The sequence below is a fragment of the Chiloscyllium punctatum genome, chromosome 3 (genome assembly GCF_047496795.1).
Source record: "Chiloscyllium punctatum isolate Juve2018m chromosome 3, sChiPun1.3, whole genome shotgun sequence".
NCBI lineage: Eukaryota > Metazoa > Chordata > Chondrichthyes > Orectolobiformes > Hemiscylliidae > Chiloscyllium > Chiloscyllium punctatum.
In genome coordinates this window covers 27,622,722-27,642,780 of record NC_092741.1, presented here as the reverse complement: position 1 = coordinate 27,642,780, position 20,059 = coordinate 27,622,722, and the positions used below count along the sequence as shown (strand labels likewise).

The window sequence follows — 20,059 nt, the reverse complement described above, 5'->3', positions numbered from 1 at the left end:
AAGTGCATCTGCCATGCATCTGACCACTCACCTAACTTGTCCAGGTCACCCGGTAATCTCCTAACATCCTCATCACATTTCACCCTGCCACCCAGCTCAGTATCATCAGCAAATTTGCTAATGTTATTGCTAATAGCATCTTCTATATCATGAACATATATTGTAAAAAGCTGCGGTCCCAGTACTGATCCCTGCGGTACCCCACTGGTCACTGCCTGCCATTCCGAAATGGAGGCGTGGAGGAGTGTGGAAGGATGAGAGAATGCAGGCTGCAGCCCTATGAAGCAGGGGGAGGTCTTGCAGTTGGCCTGTGTGGGGATGTGGGAGACGACAGGAGCCTGGTGGGCAAGGGCTAGCTGGTCGGAGGGAGGGAGGGAGGGAAGCACGCACGGAGGAGGAAGAGCAAAGAGAAAAGAGAGAAAAAAAAAACAAAGGGGATCAAGAGAAAGAGCAGCAAAGAAAATGTGGCTGGCCAGCACGCCTTGAAGTGGGGAGAAAAGGCAGGGGCCAGCGCCTACGGCCATACTAGTCTGAAAACGTCTGATCTCGGAAGCTAAGCAGACTCAGGCCTGGTTAGTACTTGGATGGGAGACCGCCTGGGAATACCAGGTGCAGTAGGCTTTTTCCGCCAGCAGGGGCTGCTCAAGTCACCCCTCTGCACTCGTGTTGGGCCACGCACGCAATGCAGCGACAGGTTATTTTTGCTGCCGCTGTGCCTGGCATCAGTCTCCTGCAGGCAGGAGACAGGGAGGGGAGGAGAGCGGAGCGCTGCCAAAATCAGCAAGAAAGAGGGAAAGAAAGGGATTGGGGCTGCACGCTGTCTGCGGCTGGCAGTCAGGAAAGGAGGACAATAGAGAATAGGTGCAGGAGTTGGCCATTCTGCCCTTGGAGCCTGCACCACCATCCAATATGATCATGGCTGATCATCCTTAATCGGTATCCTGTTCCTGCCTTATCTCCATAAGCCTTGATTCCACTATCCTTGAGAGCTCTGTGCAACTCTTTCTTCAATGAATCCAGAGACTGGGCCTCCACTGCCCTCTGGGGCAGAGCATTCCACACAGCCACCACTCTCTGGGTGAAGACGTTTCTCCTCATCTCTGTCCTAAACGGTCTACCCCGTATTTTTAAGCTGTGTCCTCTGTTTCGGCACTCACGTTTCCTGCCGCCAGAGTGTCCAATCCTTTGATAATCTTATATGTCTCAACCAGATCCCCTCTCAGTCTGCTAAACTCAAGGGTACACAAGCCCAGTCGCTCCAGTCTTTCAGTGTAAGGTAATCCCGCCATTCCTACGCTGCACTCCCTCAATAGCCAGAATGTCTCTCCTCAAATTTGGAGACCAGAACTGCACACAGTACTCCAGGTGTGGTCTCACCAGGGCCCTGTACACCTGCAGAAGAACCTCTTTGCTTCTGTACTCAATCCCTCTTGTTATGAAGGCCAGCATGCTATTAGCCTTCTTCACTACCTGCTGTACCTGCATGCTTACCTTCATTGAGTGGTGTACAAGAACCCCCAGATCTCTCTGTACTGTCCCTTGACCGAAATTGATTCCATTTAGGTAGTAATCTGCCTTCCTGTTCTTGCCACCAAAGTGGATAAGCATCCATTTATCCACATTAAAGTGCATCTGCCATGCATCTGACCACTCACCTAACTTGTCCAGGTCACCCGGTAATCTCCTAACATCCTCATCACATTTCACCCTGCCACCCAGCTCAGTATCATCAGCAAATTTGCTAATGTTATTGCTAATAGCATCTTCTATATCATGAACATATATTGTAAAAAGCTGCGGTCCCAGTACTGATCCCTGCGGTACCCCACTGGTCACTGCCTGCCATTCCGAAATGGAGGCGTGGAGGAGTGTGGAAGGATGAGAGAATGCAGGCTGCAGCCCTATGAAGCAGGGGGAGGTCTTGCAGTTGGCCTGTGTGGGGATGTGGGAGACGACAGGAGCCTGGTGGGCAAGGGCTAGCTGGAGGGAGGGAGGGAGGGAAGCACGCACGGAGGAGGAAGAGCAAAGAGAAAAGAGAGAAAAAAAAAACAAAGGGGATCAAGAGAAAGAGCAGCAAAGAAAATGTGGCTGGCCAGCACGCCTTGAAGTGGGGAGAAAAGGCAGGGGCCAGCGCCTACGGCCATACTAGTCTGAAAACGCCCGATCTCGTCTGATCTCGGAAGCTAAGCAGACTCAGGCCTGGTTAGTACTTGGATGGGAGACCGCCTGGGAATACCAGGTGCAGTAGGCTTTTTCCGCCAGCAGGGGCTGCTCAAGTCACCCCTCTGCACTCGTGTTGGGCCACGCACGCAATGCAGCGACAGGTTATTTTTGCTGCCGCTGTGCCTGGCATCAGTCTCCTGCAGGCAGGAGACAGGGAGGGGAGGAGAGCGGAGCGCTGCCAAAATCAGCAAGAAAGAGGGAAAGAAAGGGATTGGGGCTGCACGCTGTCTGCGGCTGGCAGTCAGGAAAGGAGGACAATAGAGAATAGGTGCAGGAGTTGGCCATTCTGCCCTTGGAGCCTGCACCACCATTCAATATGATCATGGCTGATCATCCTTAATCGGTATCCTGTTCCTGCCTTATCTCCATAAGCCTTGATTCCACTATCCTTGAGAGCTCTGTGCAACTCTTTCTTCAATGAATCCAGAGACTGGGCCTCCACTGCCCTCTGGGGCAGAGCATTCCACACAGCCACCACTCTCTGGGTGAAGACGTTTCTCCTCATCTCTGTCCTAAACGGTCTACCCCGTATTTTTAAGCTGTGTCCTCTGTTTCGGCACTCACGTTTCCTGCCGCCAGAGTGTCCAATCCTTTGATAATCTTATATGTCTCAACCAGATCCCCTCTCAGTCTGCTAAACTCAAGGGTACACAAGCCCAGTCGCTCCAGTCTTTCAGTGTAAGGTAATCCCGCCATTCCTACGCTGCACTCCCTCAATAGCCAGAATGTCTCTCCTCAAATTTGGAGACCAGAACTGCACACAGTACTCCAGGTGTGGTCTCACCAGGGCCCTGTACACCTGCAGAAGAACCTCTTTGCTTCTGTACTCAATCCCTCTTGTTATGAAGGCCAGCATGCTATTAGCCTTCTTCACTACCTGCTGTACCTGCATGCTTACCTTCATTGAGTGGTGTACAAGAACCCCCAGATCTCTCTGTACTGTCCCTTGACCGAAATTGATTCCATTTAGGTAGTAATCTGCCTTCCTGTTCTTGCCACCAAAGTGGATAAGCATCCATTTATCCACATTAAAGTGCATCTGCCATGCATCTGACCACTCACCTAACTTGTCCAGGTCACCCGGTAATCTCCTAACATCCTCATCACATTTCACCCTGCCACCCAGCTCAGTATCATCAGCAAATTTGCTAATGTTATTGCTAATAGCATCTTCTATATCATGAACATATATTGTAAAAAGCTGCGGTCCCAGTACTGATCCCTGCGGTACCCCACTGGTCACTGCCTGCCATTCCGAAATGGAGGCGTGGAGGAGTGTGGAAGGATGAGAGAATGCAGGCTGCAGCCCTATGAAGCAGGGGGAGGTCTTGCAGTTGGCCTGTGTGGGGATGTGGGAGACGACAGGAGGCTGGTGGGCAAGGGCTAGCTGGTCGGAGGGAGGGAGGGAGGGAAGCACGCACGGAGGAGGAAGAGCAAAGAGAAAAGAGAGAAAAAAAAAACAAAGGGGATCAAGAGAAAGAGCAGCAAAGAAAATGTGGCTGGCCAGCACGCCTTGAAGTGGGGAGAAAAGGCAGGGGCCAGCGCCTACGGCCATACTAGTCTGAAAACGCCCGATCTCGTCTGATCTCGGAAGCTAAGCAGACTCAGGCCTGGTTAGTACTTGGATGGGAGACCGCCTGGGAATACCAGGTGCAGTAGGCTTTTTCCGCCAGCAGGGGCTGCTCAAGTCACCCCTCTGCACTCGTGTTGGGCCACGCACGCAATGCAGCGACAGGTTATTTTTGCTGCCGCTGTGCCTGGCATCAGTCTCCTGCAGGCAGGAGACAGGGAGGGGAGGAGAGCGGAGCGCTGCCAAAATCAGCAAGAAAGAGGGAAAGAAAGGGATTGGGGCTGCACGCTGTCTGCGGCTGGCAGTCAGGAAAGGAGGACAATAGAGAATAGGTGCAGGAGTTGGCCATTCTGCCCTTGGAGCCTGCACCACCATTCAATATGATCATGGCTGATCATCCTTAATCGGTATCCTGTTCCTGCCTTATCTCCATAAGCCTTGATTCCACTATCCTTGAGAGCTCTGTGCAACTCTTTCTTCAATGAATCCAGAGACTGGGCCTCCACTGCCCTCTGGGGCAGAGCATTCCACACAGCCACCACTCTCTGGGTGAAGACGTTTCTCCTCATCTCTGTCCTAAACGGTCTACCCCGTATTTTTAAGCTGTGTCCTCTGTTTCGGCACTCACGTTTCCTGCCGCCAGAGTGTCCAATCCTTTGATAATCTTATATGTCTCAACCAGATCCCCTCTCAGTCTGCTAAACTCAAGGGTACACAAGCCCAGTCGCTCCAGTCTTTCAGTGTAAGGTAATCCCGCCATTCCTACGCTGCACTCCCTCAATAGCCAGAATGTCTCTCCTCAAATTTGGAGACCAGAACTGCACACAGTACTCCAGGTGTGGTCTCACCAGGGCCCTGTACACCTGCAGAAGAACCTCTTTGCTTCTGTACTCAATCCCTCTTGTTATGAAGGCCAGCATGCTATTAGCCTTCTTCACTACCTGCTGTACCTGCATGCTTACCTTCATTGAGTGGTGTACAAGAACCCCCAGATCTCTCTGTACTGTCCCTTGACCGAAATTGATTCCATTTAGGTAGTAATCTGCCTTCCTGTTCTTGCCACCAAAGTGGATAAGCATCCATTTATCCACATTAAAGTGCATCTGCCATGCATCTGACCACTCACCTAACTTGTCCAGGTCACCCGGTAATCTCCTAACATCCTCATCACATTTCACCCTGCCACCCAGCTCAGTATCATCAGCAAATTTGCTAATGTTATTGCTAATAGCATCTTCTATATCATGAACATATATTGTAAAAAGCTGCGGTCCCAGTACTGATCCCTGCGGTACCCCACTGGTCACTGCCTGCCATTCCGAAATGGAGGCGTGGAGGAGTGTGGAAGGATGAGAGAATGCAGGCTGCAGCCCTATGAAGCAGGGGGAGGTCTTGCAGTTGGCCTGTGTGGGGATGTGGGAGACGACAGGAGCCTGGTGGGCAAGGGCTAGCTGGAGGGAGGGAGGGAGGGAAGCACGCACGGAGGAGGAAGAGCAAAGAGAAAAGAGAGAAAAAAAAAACAAAGGGGATCAAGAGAAAGAGCAGCAAAGAAAATGTGGCTGGCCAGCACGCCTTGAAGTGGGGAGAAAAGGCAGGGGCCAGCGCCTACGGCCATACTAGTCTGAAAACGCCCGATCTCGTCTGATCTCGGAAGCTAAGCAGACTCAGGCCTGGTTAGTACTTGGATGGGAGACCGCCTGGGAATACCAGGTGCAGTAGGCTTTTTCCGCCAGCAGGGGCTGCTCAAGTCACCCCTCTGCACTCGTGTTGGGCCACGCACGCAATGCAGCGACAGGTTATTTTTGCTGCCGCTGTGCCTGGCATCAGTCTCCTGCAGGCAGGAGACAGGGAGGGGAGGAGAGCGGAGCGCTGCCAAAATCAGCAAGAAAGAGGGAAAGAAAGGGATTGGGGCTGCACGCTGTCTGCGGCTGGCAGTCAGGAAAGGAGGACAATAGAGAATAGGTGCAGGAGTTGGCCATTCTGCCCTTGGAGCCTGCACCACCATTCAATATGATCATGGCTGATCATCCTTAATCGGTATCCTGTTCCTGCCTTATCTCCATAAGCCTTGATTCCACTATCCTTGAGAGCTCTGTGCAACTCTTTCTTCAATGAATCCAGAGACTGGGCCTCCACTGCCCTCTGGGGCAGAGCATTCCACACAGCCACCACTCTCTGGGTGAAGACGTTTCTCCTCATCTCTGTCCTAAACGGTCTACCCCGTATTTTTAAGCTGTGTCCTCTGTTTCGGCACTCACGTTTCCTGCCGCCAGAGTGTCCAATCCTTTGATAATCTTATATGTCTCAACCAGATCCCCTCTCAGTCTGCTAAACTCAAGGGTACACAAGCCCAGTCGCTCCAGTCTTTCAGTGTAAGGTAATCCCGCCATTCCTACGCTGCACTCCCTCAATAGCCAGAATGTCTCTCCTCAAATTTGGAGACCAGAACTGCACACAGTACTCCAGGTGTGGTCTCACCAGGGCCCTGTACACCTGCAGAAGAACCTCTTTGCTTCTGTACTCAATCCCTCTTGTTATGAAGGCCAGCATGCTATTAGCCTTCTTCACTACCTGCTGTACCTGCATGCTTACCTTCATTGAGTGGTGTACAAGAACCCCCAGATCTCTCTGTACTGTCCCTTGACCGAAATTGATTCCATTTAGGTAGTAATCTGCCTTCCTGTTCTTGCCACCAAAGTGGATAAGCATCCATTTATCCACATTAAAGTGCATCTGCCATGCATCTGACCACTCACCTAACTTGTCCAGGTCACCCGGTAATCTCCTAACATCCTCATCACATTTCACCCTGCCACCCAGCTCAGTATCATCAGCAAATTTGCTAATGTTATTGCTAATAGCATCTTCTATATCATGAACATATATTGTAAAAAGCTGCGGTCCCAGTACTGATCCCTGCGGTACCCCACTGGTCACTGCCTGCCATTCCGAAATGGAGGCGTGGAGGAGTGTGGAAGGATGAGAGAATGCAGGCTGCAGCCCTATGAAGCAGGGGGAGGTCTTGCAGTTGGCCTGTGTGGGGATGTGGGAGACGACAGGAGCCTGGTGGGCAAGGGCTAGCTGGTCGGAGGGAGGGAGGGAGGGAGGGAAGCACGCACGGAGGAGGAAGAGCAAAGAGAAAAGAGAGAAAAAAAAAACAAAGGGGATCAAGAGAAAGAGCAGCAAAGAAAATGTGGCTGGCCAGCACGCCTTGAAGTGGGGAGAAAAGGCAGGGGCCAGCGCCTACGGCCATACTAGTCTGAAAACGCCCGATCTCGTCTGATCTCGGAAGCTAAGCAGACTCAGGCCTGGTTAGTACTTGGGTGGGAGACCGCCTGGGAATACCAGGTGCAGTAGGCTTTTTCCGCCAGCAGGGGCTGCTCAAGTCACCCCTCTGCACTCGTGTTGGGCCACGCACGCAATGCAGCGACAGGTTATTTTTGCTGCCGCTGTGCCTGGCATCAGTCTCCTGCAGGCAGGAGACAGGGAGGGGAGGAGAGCGGAGCGCTGCCAAAATCAGCAAGAAAGAGGGAAAGAAAGGGATTGGGGCTGCACGCTGTCTGCGGCTGGCAGTCAGGAAAGGAGGACAATAGAGAATAGGTGCAGGAGTTGGCCATTCTGCCCTTGGAGCCTGCACCACCATCCAATATGATCATGGCTGATCATCCTTAATCGGTATCCTGTTCCTGCCTTATCTCCATAAGCCTTGATTCCACTATCCTTGAGAGCTCTGTGCAACTCTTTCTTCAATGAATCCAGAGACTGGGCCTCCACTGCCCTCTGGGGCAGAGCATTCCACACAGCCACCACTCTCTGGGTGAAGACGTTTCTCCTCATCTCTGTCCTAAACGGTCTACCCCGTATTTTTAAGCTGTGTCCTCTGTTTCGGCACTCACGTTTCCTGCCGCCAGAGTGTCCAATCCTTTGATAATCTTATATGTCTCAACCAGATCCCCTCTCAGTCTGCTAAACTCAAGGGTACACAAGCCCAGTCGCTCCAGTCTTTCAGTGTAAGGTAATCCCGCCATTCCTACGCTGCACTCCCTCAATAGCCAGAATGTCTCTCCTCAAATTTGGAGACCAGAACTGCACACAGTACTCCAGGTGTGGTCTCACCAGGGCCCTGTACACCTGCAGAAGAACCTCTTTGCTTCTGTACTCAATCCCTCTTGTTATGAAGGCCAGCATGCTATTAGCCTTCTTCACTACCTGCTGTACCTGCATGCTTACCTTCATTGAGTGGTGTACAAGAACCCCCAGATCTCTCTGTACTGTCCCTTGACCGAAATTGATTCCATTTAGGTAGTAATCTGCCTTCCTGTTCTTGCCACCAAAGTGGATAAGCATCCATTTATCCACATTAAAGTGCATCTGCCATGCATCTGACCACTCACCTAACTTGTCCAGGTCACCCGGTAATCTCCTAACATCCTCATCACATTTCACCCTGCCACCCAGCTCAGTATCATCAGCAAATTTGCTAATGTTATTGCTAATAGCATCTTCTATATCATGAACATATATTGTAACAAGCTGCGGTCCCAGTACTGATCCCTGCGGTACCCCACTGGTCACTGCCTGCCATTCCGAAATGGAGGCGTGGAGGAGTGTGGAAGGATGAGAGAATGCAGGCTGCAGCCCTATGAAGCAGGGGGAGGTCTTGCAGTTGGCCTGTGTGGGGATGTGGGAGACGACAGGAGCCTGGTGGGCAAGGGCTAGCTGGTCGGAGGGAGGGAGGGAGGGAGGGAAGCACGCACGGAGGAGGAAGAGCAAAGAGAAAAGAGAGAAAAAAAAAACAAAGGGGATCAAGAGAAAGAGCAGCAAAGAAAATGTGGCTGGCCAGCACGCCTTGAAGTGGGGAGAAAAGGCAGGGGCCAGCGCCTACGGCCATACTAGTCTGAAAATGCCCGATCTCGTCTGATCTCGGAAGCTAAGCAGACTCAGGCCTGGTTAGTACTTGGATGGGAGACCGCCTGGGAATACCAGGTGCAGTAGGCTTTTTCCGCCAGCAGGGGCTGCTCAAGTCACCCCTCTGCACTCGTGTTGGGCCACGCACGCAATGCAGCGACAGGTTATTTTTGCTGCCGCTGTGCCTGGCATCAGTCTCCTGCAGGCAGGAGACAGGGAGGGGAGGAGAGCGGAGCGCTGCCAAAATCAGCAAGAAAGAGGGAAAGAAAGGGATTGGGGCTGCACGCTGTCTGCGGCTGGCAGTCAGGAAAGGAGGACAATAGAGAATAGGTGCAGGAGTTGGCCATTCTGCCCTTGGAGCCTGCACCACCATTCAATATGATCATGGCTGATCATCCTTAATCGGTATCCTGTTCCTGCCTTATCTCCATAAGCCTTGATTCCACTATCCTTGAGAGCTCTGTGCAACTCTTTCTTCAATGAATCCAGAGACTGGGCCTCCACTGCCCTCTGGGGCAGAGCATTCCACACAGCCACCACTCTCTGGGTGAAGACGTTTCTCCTCATCTCTGTCCTAAACGGTCTACCCCGTATTTTTAAGCTGTGTCCTCTGTTTCGGCACTCACGTTTCCTGCCGCCAGAGTGTCCAATCCTTTGATAATCTTATATGTCTCAACCAGATCCCCTCTCAGTCTGCTAAACTCAAGGGTACACAAGCCCAGTCGCTCCAGTCTTTCAGTGTAAGGTAATCCCGCCATTCCTACGCTGCACTCCCTCAATAGCCAGAATGTCTCTCCTCAAATTTGGAGACCAGAACTGCACACAGTACTCCAGGTGTGGTCTCACCAGGGCCCTGTACACCTGCAGAAGAACCTCTTTGCTTCTGTACTCAATCCCTCTTGTTATGAAGGCCAGCATGCTATTAGCCTTCTTCACTACCTGCTGTACCTGCATGCTTACCTTCATTGAGTGGTGTACAAGAACCCCCAGATCTCTCTGTACTGTCCCTTGACCGAAATTGATTCCATTTAGGTAGTAATCTGCCTTCCTGTTCTTGCCACCAAAGTGGATAAGCATCCATTTATCCACATTAAAGTGCATCTGCCATGCATCTGACCACTCACCTAACTTGTCCAGGTCACCCGGTAATCTCCTAACATCCTCATCACATTTCACCCTGCCACCCAGCTCAGTATCATCAGCAAATTTGCTAATGTTATTGCTAATAGCATCTTCTATATCATGAACATATATTGTAAAAAGCTGCGGTCCCAGTACTGATCCCTGCGGTACCCCACTGGTCACTGCCTGCCATTCCGAAATGGAGGCGTGGAGGAGTGTGGAAGGATGAGAGAATGCAGGCTGCAGCCCTATGAAGCAGGGGGAGGTCTTGCAGTTGGCCTGTGTGGGGATGTGGGAGACGACAGGAGCCTGGTGGGCAAGGGCTAGCTGGAGGGAGGGAGGGAGGGAAGCACGCACGGAGGAGGAAGAGCAAAGAGAAAAGAGAGAAAAAAAAAACAAAGGGGATCAAGAGAAAGAGCAGCAAAGAAAATGTGGCTGGCCAGCACGCCTTGAAGTGGGGAGAAAAGGCAGGGGCCAGCGCCTACGGCCATACTAGTCTGAAAACGCCCGATCTCGTCTGATCTCGGAAGCTAAGCAGACTCAGGCCTGGTTAGTACTTGGATGGGAGACCGCCTGGGAATACCAGGTGCAGTAGGCTTTTTCCGCCAGCAGGGGCTGCTCAAGTCACCCCTCTGCACTCGTGTTGGGCCACGCACGCAATGCAGCGACAGGTTATTTTTGCTGCCGCTGTGCCTGGCATCAGTCTCCTGCAGGCAGGAGACAGGGAGGGGAGGAGAGCGGAGCGCTGCCAAAATCAGCAAGAAAGAGGGAAAGAAAGGGATTGGGGCTGCACGCTGTCTGCGGCTGGCAGTCAGGAAAGGAGGACAATAGAGAATAGGTGCAGGAGTTGGCCATTCTGCCCTTGGAGCCTGCACCACCATTCAATATGATCATGGCTGATCATCCTTAATCGGTATCCTGTTCCTGCCTTATCTCCATAAGCCTTGATTCCACTATCCTTGAGAGCTCTGTGCAACTCTTTCTTCAATGAATCCAGAGACTGGGCCTCCACTGCCCTCTGGGGCAGAGCATTCCACACAGCCACCACTCTCTGGGTGAAGACGTTTCTCCTCATCTCTGTCCTAAACGGTCTACCCCGTATTTTTAAGCTGTGTCCTCTGTTTCGGCACTCACGTTTCCTGCCGCCAGAGTGTCCAATCCTTTGATAATCTTATATGTCTCAACCAGATCCCCTCTCAGTCTGCTAAACTCAAGGGTACACAAGCCCAGTCGCTCCAGTCTTTCAGTGTAAGGTAATCCCGCCATTCCTACGCTGCACTCCCTCAATAGCCAGAATGTCTCTCCTCAAATTTGGAGACCAGAACTGCACACAGTACTCCAGGTGTGGTCTCACCAGGGCCCTGTACACCTGCAGAAGAACCTCTTTGCTTCTGTACTCAATCCCTCTTGTTATGAAGGCCAGCATGCTATTAGCCTTCTTCACTACCTGCTGTACCTGCATGCTTACCTTCATTGAGTGGTGTACAAGAACCCCCAGATCTCTCTGTACTGTCCCTTGACCGAAATTGATTCCATTTAGGTAGTAATCTGCCTTCCTGTTCTTGCCACCAAAGTGGATAAGCATCCATTTATCCACATTAAAGTGCATCTGCCATGCATCTGACCACTCACCTAACTTGTCCAGGTCACCCGGTAATCTCCTAACATCCTCATCACATTTCACCCTGCCACCCAGCTCAGTATCATCAGCAAATTTGCTAATGTTATTGCTAATAGCATCTTCTATATCATGAACATATATTGTAAAAAGCTGCGGTCCCAGTACTGATCCCTGCGGTACCCCACTGGTCACTGCCTGCCATTCCGAAATGGAGGCGTGGAGGAGTGTGGAAGGATGAGAGAATGCAGGCTGCAGCCCTATGAAGCAGGGGGAGGTCTTGCAGTTGGCCTGTGTGGGGATGTGGGAGACGACAGGAGCCTGGTGGGCAAGGGCTAGCTGGTCGGAGGGAGGGAGGGAGGGAGGGAAGCACGCACGGAGGAGGAAGAGCAAAGAGAAAAGAGAGAAAAAAAAAACAAAGGGGATCAAGAGAAAGAGCAGCAAAGAAAATGTGGCTGGCCAGCACGCCTTGAAGTGGGGAGAAAAGGCAGGGGCCAGCGCCTACGGCCATACTAGTCTGAAAACGCCCGATCTCGTCTGATCTCGGAAGCTAAGCAGACTCAGGCCTGGTTAGTACTTGGGTGGGAGACCGCCTGGGAATACCAGGTGCAGTAGGCTTTTTCCGCCAGCAGGGGCTGCTCAAGTCACCCCTCTGCACTCGTGTTGGGCCACGCACGCAATGCAGCGACAGGTTATTTTTGCTGCCGCTGTGCCTGGCATCAGTCTCCTGCAGGCAGGAGACAGGGAGGGGAGGAGAGCGGAGCGCTGCCAAAATCAGCAAGAAAGAGGGAAAGAAAGGGATTGGGGCTGCACGCTGTCTGCGGCTGGCAGTCAGGAAAGGAGGACAATAGAGAATAGGTGCAGGAGTTGGCCATTCTGCCCTTGGAGCCTGCACCACCATCCAATATGATCATGGCTGATCATCCTTAATCGGTATCCTGTTCCTGCCTTATCTCCATAAGCCTTGATTCCACTATCCTTGAGAGCTCTGTGCAACTCTTTCTTCAATGAATCCAGAGACTGGGCCTCCACTGCCCTCTGGGGCAGAGCATTCCACACAGCCACCACTCTCTGGGTGAAGACGTTTCTCCTCATCTCTGTCCTAAACGGTCTACCCCGTATTTTTAAGCTGTGTCCTCTGTTTCGGCACTCACGTTTCCTGCCGCCAGAGTGTCCAATCCTTTGATAATCTTATATGTCTCAACCAGATCCCCTCTCAGTCTGCTAAACTCAAGGGTACACAAGCCCAGTCGCTCCAGTCTTTCAGTGTAAGGTAATCCCGCCATTCCTACGCTGCACTCCCTCAATAGCCAGAATGTCTCTCCTCAAATTTGGAGACCAGAACTGCACACAGTACTCCAGGTGTGGTCTCACCAGGGCCCTGTACACCTGCAGAAGAACCTCTTTGCTTCTGTACTCAATCCCTCTTGTTATGAAGGCCAGCATGCTATTAGCCTTCTTCACTACCTGCTGTACCTGCATGCTTACCTTCATTGAGTGGTGTACAAGAACCCCCAGATCTCTCTGTACTGTCCCTTGACCGAAATTGATTCCATTTAGGTAGTAATCTGCCTTCCTGTTCTTGCCACCAAAGTGGATAAGCATCCATTTATCCACATTAAAGTGCATCTGCCATGCATCTGACCACTCACCTAACTTGTCCAGGTCACCCGGTAATCTCCTAACATCCTCATCACATTTCACCCTGCCACCCAGCTCAGTATCATCAGCAAATTTGCTAATGTTATTGCTAATAGCATCTTCTATATCATGAACATATATTGTAAAAAGCTGCGGTCCCAGTACTGATCCCTGCGGTACCCCACTGGTCACTGCCTGCCATTCCGAAATGGAGGCGTGGAGGAGTGTGGAAGGATGAGAGAATGCAGGCTGCAGCCCGATGAAGCAGGGGTAGGTCTTGCAGTTGGCCTGTGTGGGGATGTGGGAGACGACAGGAGCCTGGTGGGCAAGGGCTAGCTGGAGGGAGGGAGGGAGGGAAGCACGCACGGAGGAGGAAGAGCAAAGAGAAAAGAGAGAAAAAAAAAACAAAGGGGATCAAGAGAAAGAGCAGCAAAGAAAATGTGGCTGGCCAGCACGCCTTGAAGTGGGGAGAAAAGGAAGGGGCCAGCGCCTACGGCCATACTAGTCTGAAAACGCCCGATCTCGTCTGATCTCGGAAGCTAAGCAGACTCAGGCCTGGTTAGTACTTGGATGGGAGACCGCCTGGGAATACCGGGTGCAGTAGGCTTTTTCCGCCAGCAGGGGCTGCTCAAGTCACCCCTCTGCACTCGTGTTGGGCCACGCACGCAATGCAGCGACAGGTTATTTTTGCTGCCGCTGTGCCTGGCATCAGTCTCCTGCAGGCAGGAGACAGGGAGGGGAGGAGAGCGGAGCGCTGCCAAAATCAGCAAGAAAGAGGGAAAGAAAGGGATTGGGGCTGCACGCTGTCTGCGGCTGGCAGTCAGGAAAGGAGGACAATAGAGAATAGGTGCAGGAGTTGGCCATTCTGCCCTTGGAGCCTGCACCACCATTCAATATGATCATGGCTGATCATCCTTAATCGGTATCCTGTTCCTGCCTTATCTCCATAAGCCTTGATTCCACTATCCTTGAGAGCTCTGTGCAACTCTTTCTTCAATGAATCCAGAGACTGGGCCTCCACTGCCCTCTGGGGCAGAGCATTCCACACAGCCACCACTCTCTGGTTGAAGACGTTTCTCCTCATCTCTGTCCTAAACGGTCTATCCCGTATTTTTAAGCTGTGTCCTCTGTTTCGGCACTCACGTTTCCTGCCGCCAGAGTGTCCAATCCTTTGATAATCTTATATGTCTCAACCAGATCCCCTCTCAGTCTGCTAAACTCAAGGGTACACAAGCCCAGTCGCTCCAGTCTTTCAGTGTAAGGTAATCCCGCCATTCCTACGCTGCACTCCCTCAATAGCCAGAATGTCTCTCCTCAAATTTGGAGACCAGAACTGCACACAGTACTCCAGGTGTGGTCTCACCAGGGCCCTGTACACCTGCAGAAGAACCTCTTTGCTTCTGTACTCAATCCCTCTTGTTATGAAGGCCAGCATGCTATTAGCCTTCTTCACTACCTGCTGTACCTGCATGCTTACCTTCATTGAGTGGTGTACAAGAACCCCCAGATCTCTCTGTACTGTCCCTTGACCGAAATTGATTCCATTTAGGTAGTAATCTGCCTTCCTGTTCTTGCCACCAAAGTGGATAAGCATCCATTTATCCACATTAAAGTGCATCTGCCATGCATCTGACCACTCACCTAACTTGTCCAGGTCACCCGGTAATCTCCTAACATCCTCATCACATTTCACCCTGCCACCCAGCTCAGTATCATCAGCAAATTTGCTAATGTTATTGCTAATAGCATCTTCTATATCATGAACATATATTGTAAAAAGCTGCGGTCCCAGTACTGATCCCTGCGGTACCCCACTGGTCACTGCCTGCCATTCCGAAATGGAGGCGTGGAGGAGTGTGGAAGGATGAGAGAATGCAGGCTGCAGCCCTATGAAGCAGGGGGAGGTCTTGCAGTTGGCCTGTGTGGGGATGTGGGAGACGACAGGAGCCTGGTGGGCAAGGGCTAGCTGGAGGGAGGGAGGGAGGGAAGCACGCACGGAGGAGGAAGAGCAAAGAGAAAAGAGAGAAAAAAAAAACAAAGGGGATCAAGAGAAAGAGCAGCAAAGAAAATGTGGCTGGCCAGCACGCCTTGAAGTGGGGAGAAAAGGCAGGGGCCAGCGCCTACGGCCATACTAGTCTGAAAACGCCCGATCTCGTCTGATCTCGGAAGCTAAGCAGACTCAGGCCTGGTTAGTACTTGGATGGGAGACCGCCTGGGAATACCAGGTGCAGTAGGCTTTTTCCGCCAGCAGGGGCTGCTCAAGTCACCCCTCTGCACTCGTGTTGGGCCACGCACGCAATGCAGCGACAGGTTATTTTTGCTGCCGCTGTGCCTGGCATCAGTCTCCTGCAGGCAGGAGACAGGGAGGGGAGGAGAGCGGAGCGCTGCCAAAATCAGCAAGAAAGAGGGAAAGAAAGGGATTGGGGCTGCACGCTGTCTGCGGCTGGCAGTCAGGAAAGGAGGACAATAGAGAATAGGTGCAGGAGTTGGCCATTCTGCCCTTGGAGCCTGCACCACCATTCAATATGATCATGGCTGATCATCCTTAATCGGTATCCTGTTCCTGCCTTATCTCCATAAGCCTTGATTCCACTATCCTTGAGAGCTCTGTGCAACTCTTTCTTCAATGAATCCAGAGACTGGGCCTCCACTGCCCTCTGGGGCAGAGCATTCCACACAGCCACCACTCTCTGGGTGAAGACGTTTCTCCTCATCTCTGTCCTAAACGGTCTACCCCGTATTTTTAAGCTGTGTCCTCTGTTTCGGCACTCACGTTTCCTGCCGCCAGAGTGTCCAATCCTTTGATAATCTTATATGTCTCAACCAGATCCCCTCTCAGTCTGCTAAACTCAAGGGTACACAAGCCCAGTCGCTCCAGTCTTTCAGTGTAAGGTAATCCCGCCATTCCTACGCTGCACTCCCTCAATAGCCAGAATGTCTCTCCTCAAATTTGGAGACCAGAACTGCACACAGTACTCCAGGTGTGGTCTCACCAGGGCCCTGTACACCTGCAGAAGAACCTCTTTGCTTCTGTACTCAATCCCTCTTGTTATGAAGGCCAGCATGCTATTAGCCTTCTTCACTACCTGCTGTACCTGCATGCTTACCTTCATTGAGTGGTGTACAAGAACCCCCAGATCTCTCTGTACTGTCCCTTGACCGAAATTGATTCCATTTAGGTAGTAATCTGCCTTCCTGTTCTTGCCACCAAAGTGGATAAGCATCCATTTATCCACATTAAAGTGCATCTGCCATGCATCTGACCACTCACCTAACTTGTCCAGGTCACCCGGTAATCTCCTAACATCCTCATCACATTTCACCCTGCCACCCAGCTCAGTATCATCAGCAAATTTGCTAATGTTATTGCTAATAGCATCTTCTATATCATGAACATATATTGTAAAAAGCTGCGGTCCCAGTACTGATCCCTGCGGTACCCCACTGGTCACTGCCTGCCATTCCGAAATGGAGGCGTGGAGGAGTGTGGAAGGATGAGAGAATGCAGGCTGCAGCCCTATGAAGCAGGGGGAGGTCTTGCAGTTGGCCTGTGTGGGGATGTGGGAGACGACAGGAGCCTGGTGGGCAAGGGCTAGCTGGTCGGAGGGAGGGAGGGAGGGAGGGAAGCACGCACGGAGGAGGAAGAGCAAAGAGAAAAGAGAGAAAAAAAAAACAAAGGGGATCAAGAGAAAGAGCAGCAAAGAAAATGTGGCTGGCCAGCACGCCTTGAAGTGGGGAGAAAAGGCAGGGGCCAGCGCCTACGGCCATACTAGTCTGAAAACGTCTGATCTCGGAAGCTAAGCAGACTCAGGCCTGGTTAGTACTTGGATGGGAGACCGCCTGGGAATACCAGGTGCAGTAGGCTTTTTCCGCCAGCAGGGGCTGCTCAAGTCACCCCTCTGCACTCGTGTTGGGCCACGCACGCAATGCAGCGACAGGTTATTTTTGCTGCCGCTGTGCCTGGCATCAGTCTCCTGCAGGCAGGAGACAGGGAGGGGAGGAGAGCGGAGCGCTGCCAAAATCAGCAAGAAAGAGGGAAAGAAAGGGATTGGGGCTGCACGCTGTCTGCGGCTGGCAGTCAGGAAAGGAGGACAATAGAGAATAGGTGCAGGAGTTGGCCATTCTGCCCTTGGAGCCTGCACCACCATCCAATATGATCATGGCTGATCATCCTTAATCGGTATCCTGTTCCTGCCTTATCTCCATAAGCCTTGATTCCACTATCCTTGAGAGCTCTGTGCAACTCTTTCTTCAATGAATCCAGAGACTGGGCCTCCACTGCCCTCTGGGGCAGAGCATTCCACACAGCCACCACTCTCTGGGTGAAGACGTTTCTCCTCATCTCTGTCCTAAACGGTCTACCCCGTATTTTTAAGCTGTGTCCTCTGTTTCGGCACTCACGTTTCCTGCCGCCAGAGTGTCCAATCCTTTGATAATCTTATATGTCTCAACCAGATCCCCTCTCAGTCTGCTAAACTCAAGGGTACACAAGCCCAGTCGCTCCAGTCTTTCAGTGTAAGGTAATCCCGCCATTCCTACGCTGCACTCCCTCAATAGCCAGAATGTCTCTCCTCAAATTTGGAGACCAGAACTGCACACAGTACTCCAGGTGTGGTCTCACCAGGGCCCTGTACACCTGCAGAAGAACCTCTTTGCTTCTGTACTCAATCCCTCTTGTTATGAAGGCCAGCATGCTATTAGCCTTCTTCACTACCTGCTGTACCTGCATGCTTACCTTCATTGAGTGGTGTACAAGAACCCCCAGATCTCTCTGTACTGTCCCTTGACCGAAATTGATTCCATTTAGGTAGTAATCTGCCTTCCTGTTCTTGCCACCAAAGTGGATAAGCATCCATTTATCCACATTAAAGTGCATCTGCCATGCATCTGACCACTCACCTAACTTGTCCAGGTCACCCGGTAATCTCCTAACATCCTCATCACATTTCACCCTGCCACCCAGCTCAGTATCATCAGCAAATTTGCTAATGTTATTGCTAATAGCATCTTCTATATCATGAACATATATTGTAAAAAGCTGCGGTCCCAGTACTGATCCCTGCGGTACCCCACTGGTCACTGCCTGCCATTCCGAAATGGAGGCGTGGAGGAGTGTGGAAGGATGAGAGAATGCAGGCTGCAGCCCTATGAAGCAGGGGGAGGTCTTGCAGTTGGCCTGTGTGGGGATGTGGGAGACGACAGGAGCCTGGTGGGCAAGGGCTAGCTGGAGGGAGGGAGGGAGGGAAGCACGCACGGAGGAGGAAGAGCAAAGAGAAAAGAGAGAAAAAAAAAACAAAGGGGATCAAGAGAAAGAGCAGCAAAGAAAATGTGGCTGGCCAGCACGCCTTGAAGTGGGGAGAAAAGGAAGGGGCCAGCGCCTACGGCCATACTAGTCTGAAAACGCCCGATCTCGTCTGATCTCGGAAGCTAAGCAGACTCAGGCCTGGTTAGTACTTGGATGGGAGACCGCCTGGGAATACCGGGTGCAGTAGGCTTTTTCCGCCAGCAGGGGCTGCTCAAGTCACCCCTCTGCACTCGTGTTGGGCCACGCACGCAATGCAGCGACAGGTTATTTTTGCTGCCGCTGTGCCTGGCATCAGTCTCCTGCAGGCAGGAGACAGGGAGGGGAGGAGAGCGGAGCGCTGCCAAAATCAGCAAGAAAGAGGGAAAGAAAGGGATTGGGGCTGCACGCTGTCTGCGGCTGGCAGTCAGGAAAGGAGGACAATAGAGAATAGGTGCAGGAGTTGGCCATTCTGCCCTTGGAGCCTGCACCACCATTCAATATGATCATGGCTGATCATCCTTAATCGGTATCCTGTTCCTGCCTTATCTCCATAAGCCTTGATTCCACTATCCTTGAGAGCTCTGTGCAACTCTTTCTTCAATGAATCCAGAGACTGGGCCTCCACTGCCCTCTGGGGCAGAGCATTCCACACAGCCACCACTCTCTGGGTGAAGACGTTTCTCCTCATCTCTGTCCTAAACGGTCTACCCCGTATTTTTAAGCTGTGTCCTCTGTTTCGGCACTCACGTTTCCTGCCGCCAGAGTGTCCAATCCTTTGATAATCTTATATGTCTCAACCAGATCCCCTCTCAGTCTGCTAAACTCAAGGGTACACAAGCCCAGTCGCTCCAGTCTTTCAGTGTAAGGTAATCCCGCCATTCCTACGCTGCACTCCCTCAATAGCCAGAATGTCTCTCCTCAAATTTGGAGACCAGAACTGCACACAGTACTCCAGGTGTGGTCTCACCAGGGCCCTGTACACCTGCAGAAGAACCTCTTTGCTTCTGTACTCAATCCCTCTTGTTATGAAGGCCAGCATGCTATTAGCCTTCTTCACTACCTGCTGTACCTGCATGCTTACCTTCATTGAGTGGTGTACAAGAACCCCCAGATCTCTCTGTACTGTCCCTTGACCGAAATTGATTCCATTTAGGTAGTAATCTGCCTTCCTGTTCTTGCCACCAAAGTGGATAAGCATCCATTTATCCACATTAAAGTGCATCTGCCATGCATCTGACCACTCACCTAACTTGTCCAGGTCACCCGGTAATCTCCTAACATCCTCATCACATTTCACCCTGCCACCCAGCTCAGTATCATCAGCAAATTTGCTAATGTTATTGCTAATAGCATCTTCTATATCATGAACATATATTGTAAAAAGCTGCGGTCCCAGTACTGATCCCTGCGGTACCCCACTGGTCACTGCCTGCCATTCCGAAATGGAGGCGTGGAGGAGTGTGGAAGGATGAGAGAATGCAGGCTGCAGCCCTATGAAGCAGGGGGAGGTCTTGCAGTTGGCCTGTGTGGGGATGTGGGAGACGACAGGAGCCTGGTGGGCAAGGGCTAGCTGGTCGGAGGGAGGGAGGGAGGGAAGCACGCACGGAGGAGGAAGAGCAAAGAGAAAAGAGAGAAAAAAAAAACAAAGGGGATCAAGAGAAAGAGCAGCAAAGAAAATGTGGCTGGCCAGCAC

At 51.8% G+C, this 20,059-nt stretch overlaps 10 non-coding genes and 2 pseudogenes across 10 annotated transcripts; all 12 read left to right on the top strand.

Annotated features, from left to right (window-relative positions):
* The first annotated feature begins 512 nt into the window (after window positions 1-512).
* LOC140472135 (5S ribosomal RNA) lies at window positions 513-621 on the top strand (annotated as a pseudogene).
* Window positions 622-2,132: 1,511 nt separating this feature from the next.
* On the top strand, window positions 2,133-2,251 carry LOC140474002 (5S ribosomal RNA). Its single transcript, XR_011958774.1, has one exon. It is a non-coding gene; the product is annotated as a 5S ribosomal RNA (ribosomal RNA).
* Window positions 2,252-3,766: 1,515 nt separating this feature from the next.
* Window positions 3,767-3,885, top strand: LOC140473992 (5S ribosomal RNA). The gene has a single exon (XR_011958766.1). It is a non-coding gene; the product is annotated as a 5S ribosomal RNA (ribosomal RNA).
* Window positions 3,886-5,396: 1,511 nt separating this feature from the next.
* LOC140473981 (5S ribosomal RNA) lies at window positions 5,397-5,515 on the top strand. Its single transcript, XR_011958758.1, has one exon. It is a non-coding gene; the product is annotated as a 5S ribosomal RNA (ribosomal RNA).
* Window positions 5,516-7,034: 1,519 nt separating this feature from the next.
* Window positions 7,035-7,153, top strand: LOC140475695 (5S ribosomal RNA). Its single transcript, XR_011960188.1, has one exon. It is a non-coding gene; the product is annotated as a 5S ribosomal RNA (ribosomal RNA).
* Window positions 7,154-8,672: 1,519 nt separating this feature from the next.
* Window positions 8,673-8,791, top strand: LOC140475824 (5S ribosomal RNA). The gene has a single exon (XR_011960310.1). It is a non-coding gene; the product is annotated as a 5S ribosomal RNA (ribosomal RNA).
* A 1,511-nt stretch (window positions 8,792-10,302) lies between these two features.
* Window positions 10,303-10,421, top strand: LOC140473972 (5S ribosomal RNA). The gene has a single exon (XR_011958749.1). It is a non-coding gene; the product is annotated as a 5S ribosomal RNA (ribosomal RNA).
* A 1,519-nt stretch (window positions 10,422-11,940) lies between these two features.
* Window positions 11,941-12,059, top strand: LOC140475694 (5S ribosomal RNA). The gene has a single exon (XR_011960187.1). It is a non-coding gene; the product is annotated as a 5S ribosomal RNA (ribosomal RNA).
* A 1,511-nt stretch (window positions 12,060-13,570) lies between these two features.
* On the top strand, window positions 13,571-13,689 carry LOC140475741 (5S ribosomal RNA). Its single transcript, XR_011960232.1, has one exon. It is a non-coding gene; the product is annotated as a 5S ribosomal RNA (ribosomal RNA).
* A 1,511-nt stretch (window positions 13,690-15,200) lies between these two features.
* On the top strand, window positions 15,201-15,319 carry LOC140473962 (5S ribosomal RNA). Its single transcript, XR_011958741.1, has one exon. It is a non-coding gene; the product is annotated as a 5S ribosomal RNA (ribosomal RNA).
* A 1,519-nt stretch (window positions 15,320-16,838) lies between these two features.
* Window positions 16,839-16,947, top strand: LOC140472124 (5S ribosomal RNA; annotated as a pseudogene).
* A 1,511-nt stretch (window positions 16,948-18,458) lies between these two features.
* Window positions 18,459-18,577, top strand: LOC140475740 (5S ribosomal RNA). Its single transcript, XR_011960231.1, has one exon. It is a non-coding gene; the product is annotated as a 5S ribosomal RNA (ribosomal RNA).
* The last annotated feature ends 1,482 nt before the right edge of the window (window positions 18,578-20,059 follow it).